The sequence below is a fragment of the Pseudophryne corroboree genome, chromosome 11 (assembly GCF_028390025.1).
Source record: "Pseudophryne corroboree isolate aPseCor3 chromosome 11, aPseCor3.hap2, whole genome shotgun sequence".
Lineage (NCBI taxonomy): Eukaryota > Metazoa > Chordata > Amphibia > Anura > Myobatrachidae > Pseudophryne > Pseudophryne corroboree.
The window spans coordinates 2,390,622-2,416,665 of NC_086454.1; the positions used below are offsets into that span (position 1 = coordinate 2,390,622).

The 26,044-nt window shown below is 44.2% G+C and overlaps 1 protein-coding gene across 1 annotated transcript in view; it reads right to left on the bottom strand.

The window, feature by feature from the left end:
- Window positions 1-26,044, bottom strand: part of ALX4 (ALX homeobox 4) — a 143,807-nt gene that overhangs the window by 39,791 nt on the left and 77,972 nt on the right. The window lies entirely within an intron of this gene.

Consider the following 26,044-nt stretch of genomic DNA (forward strand, 5'->3'; position numbering starts at 1 on the left):
TTCAGCCTGTTCTTGTCCGGAATTGACGTCATACACCCGCCCTGCAAAAGCTTGGACATGCCTGCGTTTTTCCAAACACGCCCAGAAAACGGTCAGTTGACACCCACAAACGCCCTCTTCCTGTCAATCTCCTTGCGATCAGCTGTGCGAATGGATTTTTCGTAAAATCCATCGCTCAGCAACGATCCGCTTTGCACCCGTATGACGCACCTGCGCATTACGGTGCATACGCATGCGCAGTTCTGACCTGATCGCAGCGCAGCGAAAAAACCTAGCGTGCGATCAGGTCAGAATGACCTCCATGAATTCCAGAATTGGACACAGTATTCTAGATGAGGCCGTACCAATAACCTATACAGTGGCATTATTACTTCTTTCTGCTGTTGATTCCTCTCCCAATCAGAGGTGTAGCTAGGTTCCATGGAGCTCCCGGAGCATGGGTATGTTTCGGCGCCCCCTCTCCTGTACAGGATTCGGTGCATGTTACATGTCTAAGGTGTGCAATAAAAGTATAGGGGCGTGGCTTCATGGGAAAGGGGAGTGGCCACCGAATATTACCAATTCAGATTACACAACACACAGTATTGTCCATTATTCACATTACACTACACAGTAGTACCCTTATACACTTTATGCCCTTATACACGTTACACAACAGTAGAGCCATTTATACGCATTATACCACAGTTTATACACGTCACACCACAGTAGTCGCTTATATACGTTATGCCTCAGAGAGCCGCTTATACATGTTACTCTGCAGCTTCTAATGCAGAGAGAGGTGCTGCAGCAGCTGGGGTGGTGTAACAGGACAGAAGTAACCCCGCGCACAGCTACAAGCAGACATTGAACCATATAAAGAGGACGGCAGAGCTCCGGTATGTGCTGGCTGTCCGTGTCTCCTGCTGTCGCCTCTGGCCTGCCCTGTTCTCTACCTAGTATCCGAGTTAAGTCAGTGTGCACCCCCTTACTCCTCCTCCTCTATGGCTGACTGTCCCTCCACCCATGGTATAGCGAGCGGAGAGAGAGGGGGCAGGAGGCAGCGCGCCCTTTAACTTTTCCGGCACCCAGAGCACACGCTCCACCGGAGCCACCCTCGCTACACCCCTACTCCCAATGCACCAAGCATCTGACCAGCCTTCCTCATTGCTGTGTTACATTGCTTACCTGCCTTTATATCACCTGAGATAGTGACTCCTAGATCCCTTTCCTCCTCAGTAGTTTCCAGTATAGTGCCATTAATACTATATTTATCCTTTATGTCACCTGAAATAGTGACTCCTAGATCCCTTTCCTCCTCAGTAGTTTCCAGTATAGTGCCATTAATACTATATTTATCCTTTTTGTCACCTGAAATAGTGACTCCTAGATCCCTTTCCTCCTCAGTAGTTCCCAGTATAGTGCCATTAATACTATATTTATCCTTTATATCACCTGAAATAGTGACTCCTAGATCCCTTTCCTCCTCAGTAGTTTCTAGTATAGTGCCATTAATACTATATTTATCCTTTATGTCACCTGAAATAGTGACTCCTAGATCTCTTTCCTCCTCAGTAGTTTCCAGTATAGTGCCAGTAATACTATATTTATCCTTTATGTCACCTGAAATAGTGACTCCTAGATCTCTTTCCTCCTCAGTAGTTCCCAGTATAGTGCCATTAATACTATATTTATCCTTTATGTCACCTGAAATAGTGACTCCTAGATCCCTTTCCTCCTCAGTAGTTCCCAGTATAGTGCCATTAATACTATATTTATCCTTTATATCACCTGAAATAGTGACTCCTAAATCCCTTTCCTCCTCAGTAGTTTCCAGTATAGCGCCATTATACTATATTTATCCTTTATGTCACCTGAAATAGTGACTCCTAGATCCCTTTCCTCCTCAGTAGTCTCCATTATAGTGCCATTAATACTATATTTATCCTTTATGTCACCTGAAATAGTGACTCCTAGATCCCTTTCCTCCTCAGTAGTCTCCAGTATAGTGCCATTAATACTATATTTATCCTTTATGTCACCTGAAATAGTGACTCCTAGATCCCTTTCCTCCTCAGTAGTTTCCAGTATAGTGCCATTAATACTATATTTATCCTTTATGTCACCTGAGATAGTGACTCCTAGATCCCTTTCCTCCTCAGTAGTTTCCAGTATAGTGCCATTAATACTATATTTATCCTTTATGTCACCTGAGATAGTGACTCCTAGATCCCTTTCCTCCTCAGTAGTTTCCAGTATAGTGCCATTAATACTATATTTATCCTTTATGTCACCTGAAATAGTTACTCCTAGATCCCTTTCCTCCTCAGTAGTTTCCAGTATAGTGCCATTAATACTATATTTATCCTTTATGTCACCTGAGATAGTGACTCCTAGATTCCTTTCCTCCTCAGTAGTTCCAGTATAGTGCCATTAATACTATATTTATCCTGTCACCTGAGATAGTGACTCCTAGATCCCTTTCCTCCTCAGTAGTTTCCAGTATAGTGCCATTAATACTATATTTATCCTTTATGTCACCTGAGATAGTGACTCCTAGATTCCTTTCCTCCTCAGTAGTTTCCAGTATAGTGCCATTAATACTATATTTATCCTTTATGTCACCTGAAATACTGACTCCTAGATCCCTTTCCTCCTCAGTAGTTCCCAGTATAGTGCCATTATTACTATATTTATCCTTTATGTCACCTGAAATAGTGACTCCTAGATCCCTTTCCTCCTCAGTAGTTCTCAGTATAGTGCCATTAATACTATATTTATCCTTTGTCACCTGAAATAGTGACTCCTAGATCCCTTTCCTCCTCAGTAGTTTCCAGTATAGTGCCATTAATACTATATTTATCATTTATGTCACCAGTAATAGTGACTCCTAGATCCCTTTCCTCCTTAGTAGTTTCCAGTATAGTGCCATTAATACTATATTTATCCTTTATGTCACCTGAAATAGTGACTCCTAGATCCCTTTCCTCCTCAGTAGTTCCCAGTATAGTGCCATTATTACTATATTTATCCTTTATGTCACCTGAAATAGTGACTCCTAGATCCCTTTCCTCCTCAGTAGTTCTCAGTATAGTGCCATTAATACTAAATTTATCCTTTATGTCACCTGAAATAGTGACTCCTAGATCCCTTTCCTCCTCAGTAGTTTCCAGTATAGTGCCATTAATACTATATTTATCCTTTATGTCACCTGAGATAGTGACTCCTAGATCCCTTTCCTCCTCAGTAGTCTCCAGTATAGTGCCATTAATACTATATTTATCCTTTATATCACCTGAAATAGTGACTCCTAGATCCCTTTCCTCCTCAGTAGTTTCTAGTATAGTGCCATTAATACTATATTTATCCTTTATGTCACCTGAAATAGTGACTCCTAGATCTCTTTCCTCCTCAGTAGTTTCCAGTATAGTGCCAGTAATACTATATTTATCCTTTATGTCACCTGAAATAGTGACTCCTAGATCTCTTTCCTCCTCAGTAGTTCCCAGTATAGTGCCATTAATACTATATTTATCCTTTATGTCACCTGAAATAGTGACTCCTAGATCCCTTTCCTCCTCAGTAGTTCCCAGTATAGTGCCATTAATACTATATTTATCCTTTATATCACCTGAAATAGTGACTCCTAAATCCCTTTCCTCCTCAGTAGTTTCCAGTATAGCGCCATTATACTATATTTATCCTTTATGTCACCTGAAATAGTGACTCCTAGATCCCTTTCCTCCTCAGTAGTCTCCATTATAGTGCCATTAATACTATATTTATCCTTTATGTCACCTGAAATAGTGACTCCTAGATCCCTTTCCTCCTCAGTAGTCTCCAGTATAGTGCCATTAATACTATATTTATCCTTTATGTCACCTGAAATAGTGACTCCTAGATCCCTTTCCTCCTCAGTAGTTTCCAGTATAGTGCCATTAATACTATATTTATCCTTTATGTCACCTGAGATAGTGACTCCTAGATCCCTTTCCTCCTCAGTAGTTTCCAGTATAGTGCCATTAATACTATATTTATCCTTTATGTCACCTGAGATAGTGACTCCTAGATCCCTTTCCTCCTCAGTAGTTTCCAGTATAGTGCCATTAATACTATATTTATCCTTTATGTCACCTGAAATAGTTACTCCTAGATCCCTTTCCTCCTCAGTAGTTTCCAGTATAGTGCCATTAATACTATATTTATCCTTTATGTCACCTGAGATAGTGACTCCTAGATTCCTTTCCTCCTCAGTAGTTCCAGTATAGTGCCATTAATACTATATTTATCCTGTCACCTGAGATAGTGACTCCTAGATCCCTTTCCTCCTCAGTAGTTTCCAGTATAGTGCCATTAATACTATATTTATCCTTTATGTCACCTGAGATAGTGACTCCTAGATTCCTTTCCTCCTCAGTAGTTTCCAGTATAGTGCCATTAATACTATATTTATCCTTTATGTCACCTGAAATACTGACTCCTAGATCCCTTTCCTCCTCAGTAGTTCCCAGTATAGTGCCATTATTACTATATTTATCCTTTATGTCACCTGAAATAGTGACTCCTAGATCCCTTTCCTCCTCAGTAGTTCTCAGTATAGTGCCATTAATACTATATTTATCCTTTGTCACCTGAAATAGTGACTCCTAGATCCCTTTCCTCCTCAGTAGTTTCCAGTATAGTGCCATTAATACTATATTTATCATTTATGTCACCAGTAATAGTGACTCCTAGATCCCTTTCCTCCTTAGTAGTTTCCAGTATAGTGCCATTAATACTATATTTATCCTTTATGTCACCTGAAATAGTGACTCCTAGATCCCTTTCCTCCTCAGTAGTTCCCAGTATAGTGCCATTATTACTATATTTATCCTTTATGTCACCTGAAATAGTGACTCCTAGATCCCTTTCCTCCTCAGTAGTTCTCAGTATAGTGCCATTAATACTAAATTTATCCTTTATGTCACCTGAAATAGTGACTCCTAGATCCCTTTCCTCCTCAGTAGTTTCCAGTATAGTGCCATTAATACTATATTTATCCTTTATGTCACCTGAGATAGTGACTCCTAGATCCCTTTCCTCCTCAGTAGTCTCCAGTATAGTGCCATTAATACTATATTTATCCTTTATATCACCTGAAATAGTGACTCCTAGATCCCTTTCCTCCTCAGTAGTTTCTAGTATAGTGCCATTAATACTATATTTATCCTTTATGTCACCTGAAATAGTGACTCCTAGATCTCTTTCCTCCTCAGTAGTTTCCAGTATAGTGCCAGTAATACTATATTTATCCTTTATGTCACCTGAAATAGTGACTCCTAGATCTCTTTCCTCCTCAGTAGTTCCCAGTATAGTGCCATTAATACTATATTTATCCTTTATGTCACCTGAAATAGTGACTCCTAGATCCCTTTCCTCCTCAGTAGTTCCCAGTATAGTGCCATTAATACTATATTTATCCTTTATATCACCTGAAATAGTGACTCCTAAATCCCTTTCCTCCTCAGTAGTTTCCAGTATAGCGCCATTATACTATATTTATCCTTTATGTCACCTGAAATAGTGACTCCTAGATCCCTTTCCTCCTCAGTAGTCTCCATTATAGTGCCATTAATACTATATTTATCCTTTATGTCACCTGAAATAGTGACTCCTAGATCCCTTTCCTCCTCAGTAGTCTCCAGTATAGTGCCATTAATACTATATTTATCCTTTATGTCACCTGAAATAGTGACTCCTAGATCCCTTTCCTCCTCAGTAGTTTCCAGTATAGTGCCATTAATACTATATTTATCCTTTATGTCACCTGAGATAGTGACTCCTAGATCCCTTTCCTCCTCAGTAGTTTCCAGTATAGTGCCATTAATACTATATTTATCCTTTATGTCACCTGAGATAGTGACTCCTAGATCCCTTTCCTCCTCAGTAGTTTCCAGTATAGTGCCATTAATACTATATTTATCCTTTATGTCACCTGAAATAGTTACTCCTAGATCCCTTTCCTCCTCAGTAGTTTCCAGTATAGTGCCATTAATACTATATTTATCCTTTATGTCACCTGAGATAGTGACTCCTAGATTCCTTTCCTCCTCAGTAGTTCCAGTATAGTGCCATTAATACTATATTTATCCTGTCACCTGAGATAGTGACTCCTAGATCCCTTTCCTCCTCAGTAGTTTCCAGTATAGTGCCATTAATACTATATTTATCCTTTATGTCACCTGAGATAGTGACTCCTAGATTCCTTTCCTCCTCAGTAGTTTCCAGTATAGTGCCATTAATACTATATTTATCCTTTATGTCACCTGAAATACTGACTCCTAGATCCCTTTCCTCCTCAGTAGTTCCCAGTATAGTGCCATTATTACTATATTTATCCTTTATGTCACCTGAAATAGTGACTCCTAGATCCCTTTCCTCCTCAGTAGTTCTCAGTATAGTGCCATTAATACTATATTTATCCTTTGTCACCTGAAATAGTGACTCCTAGATCCCTTTCCTCCTCAGTAGTTTCCAGTATAGTGCCATTAATACTATATTTATCATTTATGTCACCAGTAATAGTGACTCCTAGATCCCTTTCCTCCTTAGTAGTTTCCAGTATAGTGCCATTAATACTATATTTATCCTTTATGTCACCTGAAATAGTGACTCCTAGATCCCTTTCCTCCTCAGTAGTTCCCAGTATAGTGCCATTATTACTATATTTATCCTTTATGTCACCTGAAATAGTGACTCCTAGATCCCTTTCCTCCTCAGTAGTTCTCAGTATAGTGCCATTAATACTAAATTTATCCTTTATGTCACCTGAAATAGTGACTCCTAGATCCCTTTCCTCCTCAGTAGTTTCCAGTATAGTGCCATTAATACTATATTTATCCTTTATGTCACCTGAGATAGTGACTCCTAGATCCCTTTCCTCCTCAGTAGTCTCCAGTATAGTGCCATTAATACTATATTTATCCTTTATGTCACCTGAAATAGTGACTTCTAGATCCCTTTCCTCCTCAGTAGTTTCCAGTATAGTGCCATTATTACTATATTTATCCTTTATGTCACCTGAAATAGTGACTCCTAGATCCATTTCCTCCTCAGTAGTTTCCAGTATAGTGTCATTAATACTATATTTATCCTTTATGTCACCTGAAATAGTGACTCCTAGATCCCTTTCCTCCTCAGTAGTTTCCAGTATAGTGCCATTAATACTATATTTATCCTTTATGTCACCTGAAATAGTGACTCCTAGATCCCTTTCCTCCTCAGTAGTTCCCAGTATAGTGTCATTAATACTATATTTATCCTTTATGGCACCTGAAATAGTGACTCCTAGATCCCTTTCCTCCTCAGTAGTTCTCAGTATAGTGCCATTAATACTATATTTATCCTTTATGTCACCTGAAATAGTGACTCCTAGATCCCTTTCCTCCTCAGTAGTTTCCAGTATAGTGCCATTAATACTATATTTATCCTTTATGTCACCTGAGATAGTGACTCCTAGATCCCTTTCCTCCTCAGTAGTCTCCAGTATAGTGCCATTAATACTATATTTATCCTTTATGTCACCTGAAATAGTGACTTCTAGATCCCTTTCCTCCTCAGTAGTTTCCAGTATAGTGCCATTAATACTATATTTATCCTTTATGTCACCTGAAATGGTGACTCCTAGATCCCTTTCCTCCTCAGTAGTTATCAGTATAGTGCCATTAATACTATATTTATCCTTTATGTCACCTGAAATAGTGACTCCTAGATCCCTTTCCTCCTCAGTAGTTTCCAGTATAGTGCCATTAATACTATATCCTTTATGTCACCTGAAATAGTGACTCCTAGATCCCTTTCCTCCTCAGTAGTTCCCAGTATAGTGTCATTAATACTATATTTATCCTTTATGTCACCTGAAATAGTGACTCCTAGATCCCTTTCCTCCTCCGTAGTTCTCAGTATAGTGCCATTAATACTATATTTATCCTTTATGTCACCTGAAATAGTGACTCCTAGTTCCCTTTCCTCCTCAGTAGTTCTCAGTATAGTGCCATTAATACTATATTTATCCTTTATGTCACCTGAAATAGTGACTCCTAGATCCCTTTCCTCCTCAGTAGTTTCCAGTATAGTGCCATTAATACTATATTTATCCTTTATGTCACCTGAGATAGTGACTCCTAGATCCCTTTCCTCCTCAGTAGTTTCCAGTATAGTGCCATTAATACTATATTTATCCTTTATGTCACCTGAGATAGTGACTCCTAGATCCCTTTCCTCCTCAGTAGTCTCCAGTATAGTGCCATTAATACTATATTTATCCTTTATGTCACCTGAAATAGTGACTTCTAGATCCCTTTCCTCCTCAGTGTATTCCAGTATAGTGCCATTAATACTATATTTATCCTTTATGTCACCTGAAATGGTGACTCCTAGATCCCTTTCCTCCTCAGTAGTTATCAGTATAGTGCCATTAATACTATATTTATCCTTTATGTCACCTGAAATAGTGACTCCTAGATCCCTTTCCTCCTCAGTAGTTTCCAGTATAGTGCCATTAATACTATATTTATCCTTTATGTCACCTGAAATAGTGACTCCTAGATCCCTTTCCTCCTCAGTAGTTCCCAGTATAGTGTCATTAATACTATATTTATCCTTTATGTCACCTGAAATAGTGACTCCTAGATCCCTTTCCTCCTCAGTAGTTCTCAGTATAGTGCCATTAATACTATATTTATCCTTTATGTCACCTGAAATAGTGACTCCTAGATCCCTTTCCTCCTCAGTAGTTTCCAGTATAGTGCCATTAATACTATATTTATCCTTTATGTCACCTGAGATAGTGACTCCTAGATCCCTTTCCTCCTCAGTAGTTTCCAGTATAGTGCCATTAATACTATATTTATCCTTTATGTCACCTGAAATAGTGACTCCTAGATCCCTTTCCTCCTCAGTAGTTCCCAGTATAGTGTCATTATACTATATTTATCCTTCATGTCACCTGAAATAGTGACTCCTAGATCCCTTTCCTCCTCAGTAGTTCTCAGTATAGTGCCATTAATACTATATTTATCCTTTATGTCACCTGAAATAGTGACACCTAGATCCCTTTCCTCCTCAGTAGTTATCAGTATAGTGCCATTAATACTATATTTATCCTTTATGTCACCTGAAATAGTGACTCCTAGATCCCTTTCCTCCTCAGTAGTTTCCAGTATAGTGCCATTAATACTATATTTATCCTTTATGTCACCTGAAATAGTGACTCCTAGATCCCTTTCCTCCTCAGTAGTAATCAGTATAGTGCCATTAATACTATATGTATCCTTTATGTCACCTGAAATAGTGACTCCTAGATCCCTTTCCTCCTCAGTAGTTTCCAGTATAGTGCCATTAATACTATATTTATCCTTTATGTCACCTGAAATAGTGACTCCTAGATCCCTTTCCTCCTCAGTAGGTCTCAGTATAGTGCCATTAATACTATATTTATCCTTTATGTCACCTGAAATAGTGACTCCTAGATCCCTTTCCTCCTCAGTAGTTCTCAGTATAGTGCCATTAATACTATATTTATCCTTTCTGTCACCTGAAATAGTGACTCCTAGATCCCTTTCCTCCTCAGTAGTTATCAGTATAGTGCCATTAATACTATATTTATCCTTTATGTCACCTGAAATAGTGACTCCTAGATCCCTTTCCTCCTCAGTAGTTTCCAGTATAGTGCCATTAATACTATATTTATCCTTTATGTCACCTGAAATGGTGACTCCTAGATCCCTTTCCTCCTCAGTAGTTATCAGTATAGTGCCATTAATACTATATTTATCCTTTATGTCACCTGAAATAGTGACTCCTAGATCCCTTTCCTCCTCAGTAGTTTCCAGTATAGTGCCATTAATACTATATTTATCCTTTATGTCACCTGAAATAGTGACTCCTAGATCCCTTTCCTCCTCAGTAGTTCCCAGTATAGTGTCATTAATACTATATTTATCCTTTATGTCACCTGAAATAGTGACTCCTAGATCCCTTTCCTCCTCAGTAGTTCTCAGTATAGTGCCATTAATACTATATTTATCCTTTATGTCACCTGAAATAGTGACTCCTAGATCCCTTTCCTCCTCAGTAGTTTCCAGTATAGTGCCATTAATACTATATTTATCCTTTATGTCACCTGAGATAGTGACTCCTAGATCCCTTTCCTCCTCAGTAGTTTCCAGTATAGTGCCATTAATACTATATTTATCCTTTATGTCACCTGAAATAGTGACTCCTAGATCCCTTTCCTCCTCAGTAGTTCCCAGTATAGTGTCATTATACTATATTTATCCTTTATGTCACCTGAAATAGTGACTCCTAGATCCCTTTCCTCCTCAGTAGTTCTCAGTATAGTGCCATTAATACTATATTTATCCTTTATGTCACCTGAAATAGTGACACCTAGATCCCTTTCCTCCTCAGTAGTTATCAGTATAGTGCCATTAATACTATATTTATCCTTTATGTCACCTGAAATAGTGACTCCTAGATCCCTTTCCTCCTCAGTAGTTTCCAGTATAGTGCCATTAATACTATATTTATCCTTTATGTCACCTGAAATAGTGACTCCTAGATCCCTTTCCTCCTCAGTAGTTATCAGTATAGTGCCATTAATACTATATGTATCCTTTATGTCACCTGAAATAGTGACTCCTAGATCCCTTTCCTCCTCAGTAGTTTCCAGTATAGTGCCATTAATACTATATTTATCCTTTATGTCACCTGAAATAGTGACTCCTAGATCCCTTTCCTCCTCAGTAGTTTCCAGTATAGTGCCATTAATACTATATTTATCCTTTATGTCACCTGAAAGAGTGACTCCTAGATCCCTTTCCTCCTCAGTAGTTCCCAGTATAGTGTCATTAATACTATATTTATCCTTTATGTCACCTGAAATAGTGACTCCTAGATCCCTTTCCTCCTCAGTAGTTCTCAGTATAGTGCCATTAATACTATATTTATCCTTTCTGTCACCTGAAATAGTGACTCCTAGATCCCTTTCCTCCTCAGTAGTTTCCAGTATAGTGCCATTAATACTATATTTATCCTTTATGTCACCTGAGATAGTGACTCCTAGATCCCTTTCCTCCTCAGTAGTCTCCAGTATAGTGCCATTAATACTATATTTATCCTTTATGTCACCTGAAATAGTGACTCCTAGATCCCTTTCCTCCTCAGTAGTTCCCAGTATAGTGTCATTAATACTATATTTATCCTTTATGTCACCTGAGATAGTGACTCCTAGATCCCTTTCCTCCTCAGTAGTTTCCAGTATACTGCCATTAATACTATATATATCCTTTATGTCACCTGAGATAGTGACTTCTAGATCCCTTTCCTCCTCAGTAGTATCCAGTATAGCACCATTAATACTATATTTATCCTTTATGTCACCTGAGATAGTGACTCCTAGATCCCTTTCCTCCTCAGTAGTTTCCAGTATAGCACCATTAATATTATATTTATCCTTTATGTCACCTGAAATAGTGACTCCTAGATCCCTTTCCTCCTCAGTAGTTCCCAGTATAGTGCCATTAATACTATATTTATCCTTTGTCACCTGAGATAGTGACTCCTAGATCCCTTTCCTCCTCAGTAGTTCCCAGTATAGTGCCATTAATACTATATTTATCCTTTATGTCACCTGAAATAGTGACTCCTAGATCCCTTTCCTCCTTAGTAGTTTCCAGTATAGTGTCATTAATACTATATTTATTCTTTATGTCACCTGAAATAGTGACTCCTAGATCCCTTTCCTCCTCAGTAGTTTCCAGTATAGCACCATTAATATTATATTTATCCTTTATGTCACCTGAAATAGTGACTCCTAGATCCCTTTCCTCCTCAGTAGTTCCCAGTATAGTGCCATTAATACTATATTTATCCTTTGTCACCTGAGATAGTGACTCCTAGATCCCTTTCCTCCTCAGTAGTTTCCAGTATAGTGCCATTAATACTGTATTTATCCTTTATGTCACCTGAGATAGTGACTCCTAGATCCCTTTCCTCCTCAGTAGTCTCCAGTATAGTGCCATTAATACTATATTTATCCTTTATGTCACCTGAAATAGTGACTCCTAGATCCCTTTCCTCCTCAGTAGTTTCCAGTATAGTGCCATTAATACTATATTTATCCTTTATGTCACCTGAGATAGTGACTCCTAGATCCCTTTCCTCCTCAGTAGTTTCCAGTATAGTGCCATTAATACTATATTTATCCTTTATGTCACCTGAAATAGTGACTCCTAGATCCCTTTCCTCCTCAGTAGTTCCCAGCATAGCGCCATTTATACTATATTTATCCTATGTCACCTGAAATAGTGACTCCTAGATCCCTTTTCTCCTCAGTAGTTTCCAGTATAGTGCCATTAATACTATATTTATCCTTTATGTCACCTGAGATAGTGACTCCTAGATCCCTTTTCTCCTCAGTAGTTTCCAGTATAGTGCCATTAATACTATATTTATCCTTTATGTCACCTGAAATAGTGACTCCTAGATCCCTTTCCTCCTCAGTAGTTCCCAGTATAGTGCCATTAATACTATATTTATCCTGTCACCTGAAATAGTGACTCCTAGATCCCTTTCCTCCTCAGTAGTTTCCAGTATAGTGCCATTAATACTATATTTATCCTTTGTCACCTGAGATAGTGACTCCTAGATCCCTTTCCTCCTCAGTAGTGTAATACATCTATTACACCCTATACAGACATAGGACACTACACCCCAACATGACCTGACCACTGACCATAATACATCTATTACACCCTATACAGCCATAGGACACTACACCCCCAACATGACCTGACCACTGGCCATGACCATAATACATCTATTACACCCTATACAGACATAGGACACTACACCCCAACATGACCTGACCACTGGCCATAATACATCTATTACACCCTATACAGACATAGGGCACTACACCCCCAACATGACCTGACCCCTGGCCATGACCATAATACATCTATTACACCCTATACAGACATAGGACACTACACCCCAACATGACCTGACCATGACCATAATACATCTATTACACCCTATACAGACATAGGACACTACACCCCCAACATGACCTGACCACTGGCCATGACCATAATACATCTATTACACTATACAGACATAGGACACTACACCCCAACATGACCTGACCACTGGCCATGACCATAATACATCTATTACACCCTATACAGACATAGGACGCTACACCCTCAACATAACCTTACCGCTGACCATGACCATAATACATCTATTACACCCTATACAGACATAGGACACTACACCCCAACATGACCTGACCACTGGCCATGATCATAATACATCTATTACACCCTATACAGACATAGGACACTACACCCCCAACATGACCTGACCACTGACCATAATACATCTATTACACCCTATACAGACATAGGACACTACACCCCCAACATGACCTGACCACTGACCATAATACATCTTTCTCTGACGTCCTAAGTGGATGCTGGGACTCCGTAAGGACCATGGGGAATAGCGGCTCCGCAGGAGACTGGGCACAACTAAAAGAAAGCTTTAGACTACTGGTGTGCACTGGCTCCTCCCACTATGACCCTCCTCCAAGCCTCAGTTAGAATCTTGTGCCCGGCTGAGCTGGATGCACACTAGGGTCTCTCCTGAGCTCCTAGAGAGAAAGTATATTTTAGGTTTTTTATTTACAGTGAGATCTGCTGGCAACAGACTCACTGCAGCGAGGGACTAAGGGAGAAGAAGCGAACCTACCTGACTGGAGGTAGCTTGGGCTTCTTAGGCTACTGGACACCATTAGCTCCAGAGGGATCGAACACAGGACCCGACCTCGATCGTTCGGACCCGGAGCCGCGCCGCCGGCCCCCTTACAGAGCCAGAAGCAAGAAGTGTTCCAGAAAATCGGCGGCAGAAGACTTCTGTCTTCAACAAGGTAGCGCACAGCACTGCAGCTGTGCGCCATTGCTCCTCATGCACACCTCACACTCCGGTCACTGATGGGTGCAGAGCGCTGGGGGGGGGGGGGGGGGCGCCCTGAGGGCAATATAATACACCTTGGCTGGCAAATCTACACCATATATAGTCAGGAAGGCTATATAGGTGTAAAAATACCCCTGCCAGAATTCCAGAAAAAGCGGGAGAAGTCAGCCGGAAAAGGGGCGGGGCTATCCCCCTCAGCACACTGACGCCATTTTCCCCTCACAGCTCCGCTGGAAGGACGCTCCCTGGCTCTCCCCTGCAGTGTCAAGCTACATAAGGGTAAAAAAGAGAGGGGGGGCACTAAATTTAGGCGCAGTATATATAATATAAGCAGCTATAAGGGAAAAAACACTCATTTATAGTGGGATCCCTGTGTTATATAGCGCTCTGGTGTGTGCTGGCATACTCTCTCTCTGTCTCCCCAAAGGGCTTTGTGGGGTCCTGTCCTCTGTCAGAGCATTCCCTGTGTGTATGCGGTGTGTCGGTACGGCTGTGTCGACATGTTTGATAAGGAGGCTTATGTGGAGGCAGAGCAGATGCATATAAATGTAATGTCACCCCCTGCGTGGGCCGACACCTGAGTGGATGGTTATGTGGAAGGAACTACGTGACAGTGTCGACTTCTTACATAAAAGGTTTGACGACATACCAAATATGGGACAGCCGGCTTCTCAGCCTGTGCCTGCCCAGGCGTCTCAAAAGCCATCAGGGGCTCTAAAACGCCCGCTACCTCAGATGGCAGACACAGATGTCGACACGGATACTGACTCCAGTGTCGACGACGATGAGACTAATGTAACTTCCAATAGGGCCACACGTTACATGATTGAGGCAATGAAAAATGTGTTGCACATTTCTGATGTTACCCCCGGTACCACAAAAAAGGGTATTATGTTTGGAGAGAAAAAACTACCAGTAGTTTTTCCTCCATCTGAGGAATTAAATGAAGTGTGTGAAGAAGCGTGGGCTTCCCCCGATAAGAAACTAATAATTTCTAAAAGGTTACTAATGGCGTACCCTTAACCCGCCAGAGGATAGGTCACGTTGGGAAACATCCCCTAGGGTGGATAAAGCGCTCACACGCTTGTCAAAGAAGGTGGCACTACCGTCTCCGGATACGGCCGCCTTAAAGGAACCTGCTGATAGAAAGCAGGAGCCTATCCTGAAGTCTGTATATACACACACAGGTATTATACTGAGACCAGCTATTGCTTCAGCATGGATGTGCAGTGCTGCAGCTGCGTGGTCAGATTCCCTGTCGGAAAATATTGATACCCTAAACAGGTACACTACATTGCTAACCGTAGAGCATATTAAAGACGCAGTCTTATACATGAGAGATGCACAGAGGGATATTTGCCGGCTGGCATCTAAAATAAGTGCAATGTCCATTTCTGCCAGGAGAGGGTTATGGACTCGGCAGTGGACAGGTGATGCAGACTCGAAAAGGCACATGGAAGTTTTGCCTTATAAAGGTGAGGAGGAGTTCGGGGATGGTCTCTCGGACCTAGTTTCCACAGCAACTGCTGGGAAATCTGCATTTTTACCCCATGTTCCCTCACAGCCAAAGAAAGCACCGTATTATCAGGTACAGTCCTTTCGGCCCCATAAAGGCAAGCGGGTTAAATGCGCGTCCTTTCTGCCCAGAGGTAGAGGGAAAAAGCTGCAGCATACAGCCAGTTCCCAGGAGCAAAAGTCCTCCCCTGCTTCCTCTAAGTCCGCCGCATGACGCTGGGGCTCCACAGGCGGAGCCAGGTACGGTGGGGGCCCATCTCAAAAATTTCAGCGATCAGTGGGCTCGCTCACGGGTGGATCCCTGGATCTTGCAAGTAGTATCTCAGGGGTACAAGCTGGAATTCGAGACGTCTCCCCCCCACCGTTTCCTCAAATCTGCCTTGCCAACAACTCCCTCAGGCAGGGAGGCAGTGATAGAGGCAATTCACAAGCTGTATTCCCAGCAGGTGATAGTAAAGGTGCCCCTACTTCAACAAGGACGGGGTTACTATTCCACAATGTTTGTGGTACCGAAACCGGACGGTTCGGTGAGACCCATTTTAAATTTGAAATCCTTGAACACATATATAAAAAAATTAAAGTTCAAGATGGAATCGCTCAGGGCAGTTATTGCAAGCCTGGACGAGGGGGATTACATGGTATCACTGGACATCAAGGATGCTTACCTGCATGTCCCCATTTACCATCCTCACCAGGAGTACCTCAGATTTGTGGTACAGGATTGTCATTACCAATTCCAGACGTTGCCGTTCGGTCTATTCACGGCTCCGAGGGTCTTTACCAAGGTAATGGCCGAAATGATGATACTCCTTCGAAAGAAGGGAGTTTTAATTATCCCGTACTTGGACGATCTCCTGATAAAGGCGAGGTCCAGGGAGCAGTTGTTGGTCAGGGTAGCACTATCTCGGGAGGTGCTACAACAGCACGGCTGGATTCTAAATATTCCAAAGTCACAGCTGGTCCCTACGACACGTCTACTGTTCCTGGGGATGGTTCTGGACACAGAACAGAAAAAAGTGTTTCTCCCGGAGGAGAAGGCCAAGGAGCTGTCATCTCTAGTCAGAGGCCTCCTAAAACCAAAACAGGTGTCGGTGCATCACTGCACGCGGATCCTGGGAAAGATGGTAGCTTCCTACGAAGCAATTCCATTCGGCAGGTTTCATGCAAGAACCTTTCAGTGGGACCTGTTGGACAAGTGGTCCGGATCGCATCTTCAGATGCATCAACTGATAACCCTGTCTCCAAGGACCAGGGTGTCTCTGCTGTGGTGGCTGCAGAGTGCTCATCTTCAAGAGGGCCACAGATTCGGCATACAGGACTAGGTCCTGGTGACCACGGATGCCAGCCTTTGAGGCTGGGGGGCAGTCACACAGGGAAGAAACTTCCAAGGACTATGGTCAAGTCAGGAGACTTCCCTACACATAAATATTCTGGAACTGAGGGCCATTTACAATGCCCTAAGTCAGGCAAAACCCCTGCTTCAAAACCAGCCGGTACTGATCCAGTCAGACAACATCACGGCGGTCGCCCATGTAAACCGTCAGGGCGGCACGAGAAGCAGGACGGCGATGGCAGAAGCCACAAGGATTCTCCGATGGGCGGAAAATCACGTGTTAGCACTGTCAGCAGTGTTCATTCCGGGAGTGGACAACTGGGAAGCAGACTTCCTCAGCAGGCACGACCTCCACCCGGGAGAGTGGGGACTTCACCCAGAAGTCTTCTAACTGATTGTAAACCGTTGGGAAAGGCCACAGGTGGACATGATGGCGTCCCGCCTAAACAAAAAGCTAGAAAGATATTGCGCCAGGTCAAGGGACCCGCAGGCGATAGCTGTGGACGCTCTAGTGACACCGTGGGTGTACCGGTCGGTTTATGTGTTCCTTCCTCTTCCTCTCATACCAAAGGTACTGAGGATAATAAAGAGAAGAGGAGTAAGAACTATACTCATTGTTCCGGATTGGCCAAGAAGAGCTTGGTACCCGGAACTTCAAGAAATGATCTCAGAGGACCCATGGCCTCTGCCGCTCAGACAGGACCTGCTGCAGCAGGGGCCCTGTCTGTTCCAAGACTTACCGCGGCTGCGTTTGACGGCATGGCGGTTGAACACCGGATCCTGAAGGAAAAGGGCATTCCGGAGGAAGTCATTCCTACGCTGATTAAAGCTAGGAAAGAAGTAACCACAAACCATTATCACCGCATATGGCGAAAATATGTTGCGTGGTGTGAGGCCAGGAAGGCCCCATCGGAAGAATTTCAGCTGGGCCGTTTCCTGCACTTCCTACAGTCAGGGGTGACTATGGGCCTAAAATTGGGTTCCATTAAGGTCCAGATTACGGCTCTATCGATTTTCTTCCAGAGAGAACTGGCTTCACTACCTGAAGTTCAAACTTTTGTTAAGGGAGTGCTGCATATTCATCCCCCTTTTGTGCCTCCAGTGGCACCTTGGGATCTCAACGTGGTGTTGGATTTCCTAAAGTCACATTGGTTTGAGCCACTTAAAACTGTGGAATTGAAATATCTCACGTGGAAAGTGGTCATGTTGTTGGCATTGGCTTCGGCCAGGCGTGTATCAGAATTGGCGGCTTTGTCATGTAAAAGCCCTTATCTGATTTTCCATATGGCTAGGGCAGAATTGAGGACTCGTCCCCAATTTCTCCCTAAGGTGGTATCAGCCTTTCATCTGAACCAACCTATCGTGGTGCCTGCGGCTACTAAAGACTTGGAGGCTTCCAAGTTGTTGGACGTAGTCAGGGCCCTGAAAATTTATGTTTCCAGGACAGCTGGAGTCAGAAAGACTGACTCGCTATTTATCCTGTATGCGCCCAACAAGTTGGGTGCACCTGCTTCAAAGCAGACTATTGCTCGCTGGATCTGTAGTACGATTCAGCTTGCACATTCTGCGGCTGGACTGCCGCATCCTAAATCAGTGAAAGCCCATTCCACGAGGAAGGTGGGCTCTTCTTGGGCGGCTGCCCGAGGGGTCTCGGCTCTACAACTTTGCCGAGCAGCTACTTGGTCGGGGTCAAACACATTTGCTAAATTCTACAAGTTTGACACCCTGGCTGAGGAGGACCTAGAGTTTGCCCATTCGGTGCTGCAGAGTCATCCGCACTCTCCCGCCCGTTTGGGAGCTTTGGTATAATCCCCATGATCCTTACGGAGTCCCAGCATCCACTTAGGACGTCAGAGAAAATAAGAATTTACTCACCGGTAATTCTATTTCTCGTAGTCCGTAGTGGATGCTGGGCGCCCATCCCAAGTGCGGATTGTCTGCAATACTTGTATATAGTTATTGTTTAACTAAAGGGTTATTGTTGAGCCATCTGTTGAGAGGCTCAGTTGTTATCATACTGTTAACTGGTTATTGTATCACGAGTTATACGGTGTGATTGGTGTGGCTGGTATGAGTCTTACCAGGGATTCAAAATCCTTCCTTATTGTGTCAGCTCTTCCGGGCACAGTATCCTAACTGAAGTCTTGAGGAGGGTCATAGTGGGAGGAGCCAGTGCACACCAGTAGTCTAAAGCTTTCTTTTAGTTGTGCCCAGTCTCCTGCGGAGCCGCTATTCCCCATGGTCCTTACGGAGTCCCAGCATCCACTACGGACTACGAGAAATAGAATTACCGGTGAGTAAATTCTTATTTTCTCTAACGTCCTAGTGGATGCTGGGGACTCCGAAAGGACCATGGGGAATAGCGGCTCCGCAGGAGACTGGGCACAAAAGTAAAAAGCTTTAGGACTACCTGGTGTGCACTGGCTCCTCCCCCTATGACCCTCCTCCAAGCCTCAGTTAGATTTTTGTGCCCGAACGAGACGGGTGCAGGCTAAGGGGCTCTCCTGAGCTGCTTAGTGTAAAAGTTTAAAGTAGGTTTTTTATTTTCAGTGAGACCTGCTGGCAACAGGCTCACTGCACCGAGGGACTAAGAGGAGAAGAAGCGAACTCACCTGCGTGCAGAGTGGATTGGGCTTCTTAGGCTACTGGACATTAGCTCCAGAGGGACGATCACAGGCCCAGCCATGGATGGGTCCCGGAGCCGCGCCGCCGGCCCCCTTACAGAGCCAGAAGAGTAAAGAGGTCCGGAAAATCGGCGGCAGAAGACGTCCTGTCTTCAATAAGGTAGCGCACAGCACCGCAGCTGTGCGCCATTGCTCTCAGCACACTTCACACTCCGGTCACTGAGGGTGCAGGGCGCTGGGGGGGGGGGCACCCTAAGACGCAATAAAAAACCTTTTTTTGGCAAAAAATACATCACATATAGCTCCTGGGCTATATGGATGCATTTAACCCCTGCCAATTTTTCCATTAAAAAGCGGGAGAAAGGCCGCCGTGAAGGGGGCGGAGCCTATCTCCTCAGCACACTGGCGCCATTTTTTCCTCACAGCTCCGTTGTAGGAAGGCTCCCTGACTCTCCCCTGCAGTCCTGCACTACAGAAACAGGGTAAAACAAGAGAGGGGGGGCACTAAATTGGCATATTAATATATACAGCAGCTATATTAGGGAAAAACACTTATATAAGGTTATCCCTGTATATATATAGCGCTCTGGTGTGTGCTGGCAAACTCTCCCTCTGTCTCCCCAAAGGGCTAGTGGGGTCCTGTCCTCTATCAGAGCATTCCCTGTGTGTGTGTGCTGTGTGTTGGTACGCTGTGTCGACATGTATGAGGAGGAAAATGGTGTGGAGGCGGAGCAATTGCCTGTGTTAGTGATGTCACCCCCTAGGGAGTCGACACCTGACTGGATGGTCTTATGGAAAGAATTACGTGATAGTGTCGGCACTTTACAAAAGACTGTTGACGACATGAGACAGCCGGCAAATCAGTTAATACCTGTACAGGCGTCTCAAACACCGTCAGGGGCTATAAAACGCCCGTTACCTCAGGTCGATACAGACACTGACACGGACACTGACTCCAGTGTCGACGGTGAGGAAACAAACGTATTTTCCAGTAGGGCCACACGTTACATGATCACGGCAATGAAGGAGGTTTTGAACATTTCTGATACTACAAGTACCACAAAAAAGGGTATTATGTGGGGTGTGAAAAAACTACCCGTAGTTTTTCCTGAATCAGATGAATTAAATGAGGTGTGTGATGAAGCGTGGGTTTCCCCCGATAAAAAACTGCTAATTTCTAAAAAATTATTGGCATTATACCCTTTCCCGCCAGAGGTTAGGGCGCGTTGGGAAACACCCCCTAGAGTGGATAAGGCGCTCACACGCTTATCAAAACAAGTGGCGTTACCGTCTCCTGATACGGCCGCCCTCAAGGAACCAGCTGATAGGAAGCTGGAAAATATCCTAAAAAGTATATACACACATACTGGTATTATACTGCGACCAGCAATCGCCTCAGCCTGGATGTGCAGTGCTGGGGTGGCTTGGTCGGATTCCCTGACTGAAAATATTGATACCCTGGACAGGGACAATATATTATTGACTATAGAGCATTTAAAGGATGCATTTCTATATATGCGTGATGCACAGAGGGATATTTGCACTCTGGCATCAAGAGTAAGTGCGATGTCCATTTCTGCCAGAAGAGGGTTATGGACGCGACAGTGGTCAGGTGATGCGGATTCCAAACGGCATATGGAAGTATTGCCGTATAAAGGGGAGGAGTTATTTGGGGTCGGTCTATCGGACCTGGTGGCCACGGCAACGGCTGGGAAATCCACCTTTTTACCCCAAGTCACCTCACAGCAGAAAAAGATACCGTCTTTTCAGGCTCAGTCCTTTCGTCCCCATAAGGGCAAGCGGGCAAAAGGCCACTCATATCTGCCCCGGGGCAGAGGAAGGGGAAAAAGACTGCAGCAGACAGCCTCTTCCCACGAACAGAAGCCCTCCCCCGCTTCTGCCAAGTCCTCAGCATGACGCTGGGGCCTTACAAGCGGACTCGGGCAAGACGGTGGGGGCCCGTCTCAAGAATTTCAGAGCGCAGTGGGCTCACTCGCAAGTGGACCCCTGGATCCTGCAGGTAGTATCTCAGGGGTACAAATTGGAATTCGAGACGTCTCCCCCTCGCCGGTTCCTGAAGTCTGCTTTACCAACGTCTCCCCCCGACAGGGAGGCGGTATTGGAAGCCATTCACAAGCTGTATTCCCAGCAAGTGATAATCAAGGTACCCTTCCTACAACAGGGAAAGGGGTATTATTCCACGCTGTTTGTGGTACCGAAGCCGGACGGCTCGGTGAGACCCATTTTAAATCTGAAATCCTTGAACACTTACATAAAAAGGTTCAAGTTCAAGATGGAGTCACTCAGAGCAGTGATAGCGAACCTGGAAGAAGGGGACTATATGGTGTCTCTGGACATCAAGGATGCTTACCTCCATGTCCCAATTTGCCCTTCTCACCAAGGGTACCTCAGGTTTGTGGTACAGAACTGTCACTATCAGTTTCAGACGCTGCCGTTTGGATTGTCCACGGCACCCCGGGTCTTTACCAAGGTAATGGCCGAAATGATGATTCTTCTTCGAAGAAAAGGCGTCTTAATTATCCCTTACTTGGACGATCTCCTGATAAGGGCAAGGTCCAGAGAACAGTTAGAGGTCGGAGTAGCACTATCTCAAGTAGTACTACGACAGCACGGATGGATTCTAAATATTCCAAAATCGCAGCTGATTCCGACGACACGTCTGCTGTTCCTAGGAATGATTCTGGACACAGTACAGAAAAAGGTGTTTCTCCCGGAAGAGAAAGCCAGGGAGTTATCCGACCTAGTCAGGAACCTCCTAAGACCAGGCCAAGTGTCAGTACATCAATGCACAAGGGTCCTGGGAAAGATGGTGGCTTCTTACGAAGCGATTCCATTCGGCAGATTCCACGCAAGAACTTTTCAGTGGGATCTGCTGGACAAATGGTCCGGATCGCATCTTCAAATGCATCAGCGGATAACCCTGTCTCCAAGGATAAGGGTGTCTCTCCTGTGGTGGTTACAGAGTGCTCATCTCCTAGAGGGCCGCAGATTCGGCATTCAGGATTGGGTCCTGGTGACCACGGATGCCAGCCTGAGGGGCTGGGGAGCAGTCACACAGGTAAGAAATTTCCAGGGCTTGTGGTCAAGCATGGAAACGTCACTTCACATAAATATCCTGGAACTCAGGGCCATTTACAATGCCCTAAGTCAGGCAAGACCTCTGCTTCAGGGTCAGCCGGTGTTGATCCAGTCGGACAACATGACGGCAGTCGCCCACGTAAACAGACAGGGCGGCACAAGAAGCAGGAGGGCAATGACGGAAGTGGCAAGGATTCTTCGCTGGGCGGAAAATCATGTGATAGCACTGTCAGCAGTGTTCATTCCGGGAGTGGACAACTGGGAAGCAGACTTCCTCAGCAGACACGATCTTCACCCGGGGGAGTGGGGACTTCACCCAGAAGTCTTCCACATGATTGTGAACCGTTGGGAAAAACCAAAGGTGGACATGATGGCGTCCCGCCTCAACAAAAAACTGGACAGATATTGCGCCAGGTCAAGGGACCCTCAGGCAATAGCTGTGGACGCTCTGGTAACACCGTGGGTGTACCAGTCAGTGTATGTGTTCCCTCCTCTTCCTCTCATACCAAAAGTACTGAGAATCATAAGAAGGAGAGGAGTAAAGACTATACTCGTGGCTCCGGATTGGCCAAGAAGGACTTGGTACCCGGAAATTCAAGAGATGCTCACGGAAGACCCGTGGCCTCTACCTCTAAGAAAGGACCTGCTCCAGCAGGGACCATGTCTGTTCCAAGACTTACCGCGGCTGCGTTTGACGGCATGGCGGTTGAACGCCGGATCCTGAAGGAAAAAGGCATTCCGGATGAAGTCATCCCTACCCTGATCAAAGCCAGGAAGGATGTGACCGTACAACATTATCACCGTATTTGGCGAAAATATGTTGCGTGGTGCGAGGCCAGGAAGGCCCCTACAGAGGAATTTCAACTGGGTCGATTCCTGCATTTCCTGCAAACAGGACTGTCTATGGGCCTAAAATTAGGGTCCATTAAGGTTCAAATTTCGGCCCTGTCAATATTCTTCCAAAAAGAACTAGCTTCTGTTCCTGAAGTTCAGACGTTTGTCAAGGGAGTACTGCATATACAGCCTCCTTTTGTGCCTCCAGTGGCACCTTGGGATCTCAATGTAGTTTTGGAGTTCCTAAAATCACATTGGTTTGAACCACTCACCACTGTGGACTTAAAATATCTCACATGGAAAGTGGTAATGCTGTTAGCCCTGGCTTCAGCCAGGCGTGTTTCAGAATTGGCGGCTTTATCCTATAAAAGCCCTTACCTAATTTTTCATACGGACAGGGCAGAATTGAGGACTCGTCCTCAATTTCTCCCTAAGGTGGTTTCAGCATTTCAGTTAAACCAGCCTATTGTGGTGCCTGCGGCTACTAGGGACTTGGAGGATTCCAAGTTACTGGACGTAGTCAGGGCCCTGAAAATATATGTTTCCAGGACGGCTGGAGTCAGAAAATCTGACTCGCTGTTTATCCTGTATGCACCCAACAAGTTGGGTGCTCCTGCTTCTAAGCAGACTATTGCTCGTTGGATTTGTAGTACAATTCAGCTTGCACATTCTGTGGCAGGCCTGCCACAGCCAAAATCTGTAAAAGCCCATTCCACAAGGAAAGTGGGCTCATCTTGGGCGGCTGCCCGAGGGGTCTCGGCTTTACAACTTTGCCGAGCAGCTACTTGGTCAGGGGCAAACACGTTTGCTAAATTCTACAAATTTGATACCCTGGCTGAGGAGGACCTGGAGTTCTCTCATTCGGTGCTGCAGAGTCATCCGCACTCTCCCGCCCGTTTGGGAGCTTTGGTATAATCCCCATGGTCCTTTCGGAGTCCCCAGCATCCACTAGGACGTTAGAGAAAATAAGAATTTACTTACCGATAATTCTATTTCTCATAGTCCGTAGTGGATGCTGGGCGCCCATCCCAAGTGCGGATTGTCTGCATTACTTGTACATAGTTATTGTTACAAAAATCGGGTTATTGTTGTTGTGAGCCATCTTTTCAGAGGCTCCTTCTGTTATCATGCTGTTAACTGGGTTCAGATCACAAGTTGTACGGTGTGATTGGTGTGGCTGGTAAGAGTCTTACCCGGGATTCAAAATCCTTCCTTATTGTGTACGCTCGTCCGGGCACAGTATCCTAACTGAGGCTTGGAGGAGGGTCATAGGGGGAGGAGCCAGTGCACACCAGGTAGTCCTAAAGCTTTTTACTTTTGTGCCCAGTCTCCTGCGGAGCCGCTATTCCCCATGGTCCTTTCGGAGTCCCCAGCATCCACTACGGACTATGAGAAATAGAATTATCGGTAAGTAAATTCTTATTATTACACCCTATACAGACACAGGACACTACACCCCAACATGACCTGACCACTGGCCATAATACATCTATTACACCCTATACAGCCATAGGACACTACACCCCCAACATGACCTGACCATTGGCCATGACCATAATACATCTATTACACCCTATACAGACATAGGACACTACACCCCCAACATGACCTTACCGCTGACCATGACCATAATACATCTATTACACCCTATACAGACATAGGACACTACACCCCCAACATGACCTGACCACTGACCATGACCATAATACATCTATTATACCCTATACAGACACAGGACACTACACCCCAACATGACCTGACCACTGGCCATGACCATAATACATCTATTACACCCTATACAGACATAGGACACTACACCCCAACATGACCTGACCACTGGCCATAATACATCTATTACACCCTATACAGCCATAGGACACTACACCCCCAACATGACCTGACCACTGGCCATGACCATAATACATCTATTACACCCTATACAGACATAGGACACTACACCCCAACATGACCTGACCACTGGCCATAATACATCTATTACACCCTGTACAGACATAGGACACTACACCCCCAACATGACCTGACCACTGGCCATGACCATAATACATCTATTACACCCTATACAGACAAAGGACACTACACCCCAAAATGACCTGACCACTGGACATGACCATAATACATCTATTACACCCTATACAGACATAGGACGCTACACCCCCAACATGACCTGACCACTGGCCATGACCATAATACATCTATTACACCCTATACAGACATAGGACACTACACCCCCAACATGACCTGACCCCTGACCGTGACCATAATACATCTATTACACCCTATACAGACATAGGGCACTACACCCCCAACATGACCTGACCACTGGCCGTGACCATAATACATCTATTACACCCTATACAGACATAGGACACTACACCCCAACATGACCTGACCACTGACCATAATACATCTATTACACCCTATACAGACACAGGACACTACACCCCAACATGACCTGACCACTGGCCATGACCATAATAAATCTATTACACCCTATACAGACATAGGACACTACAGCCCCAACATGACCTGACCACTGGCCATGACCATAATATATCTATTACACAATATACAGACATAGGACACTACACCCCCAACATGACCTGACCACTGGCTGTGACCA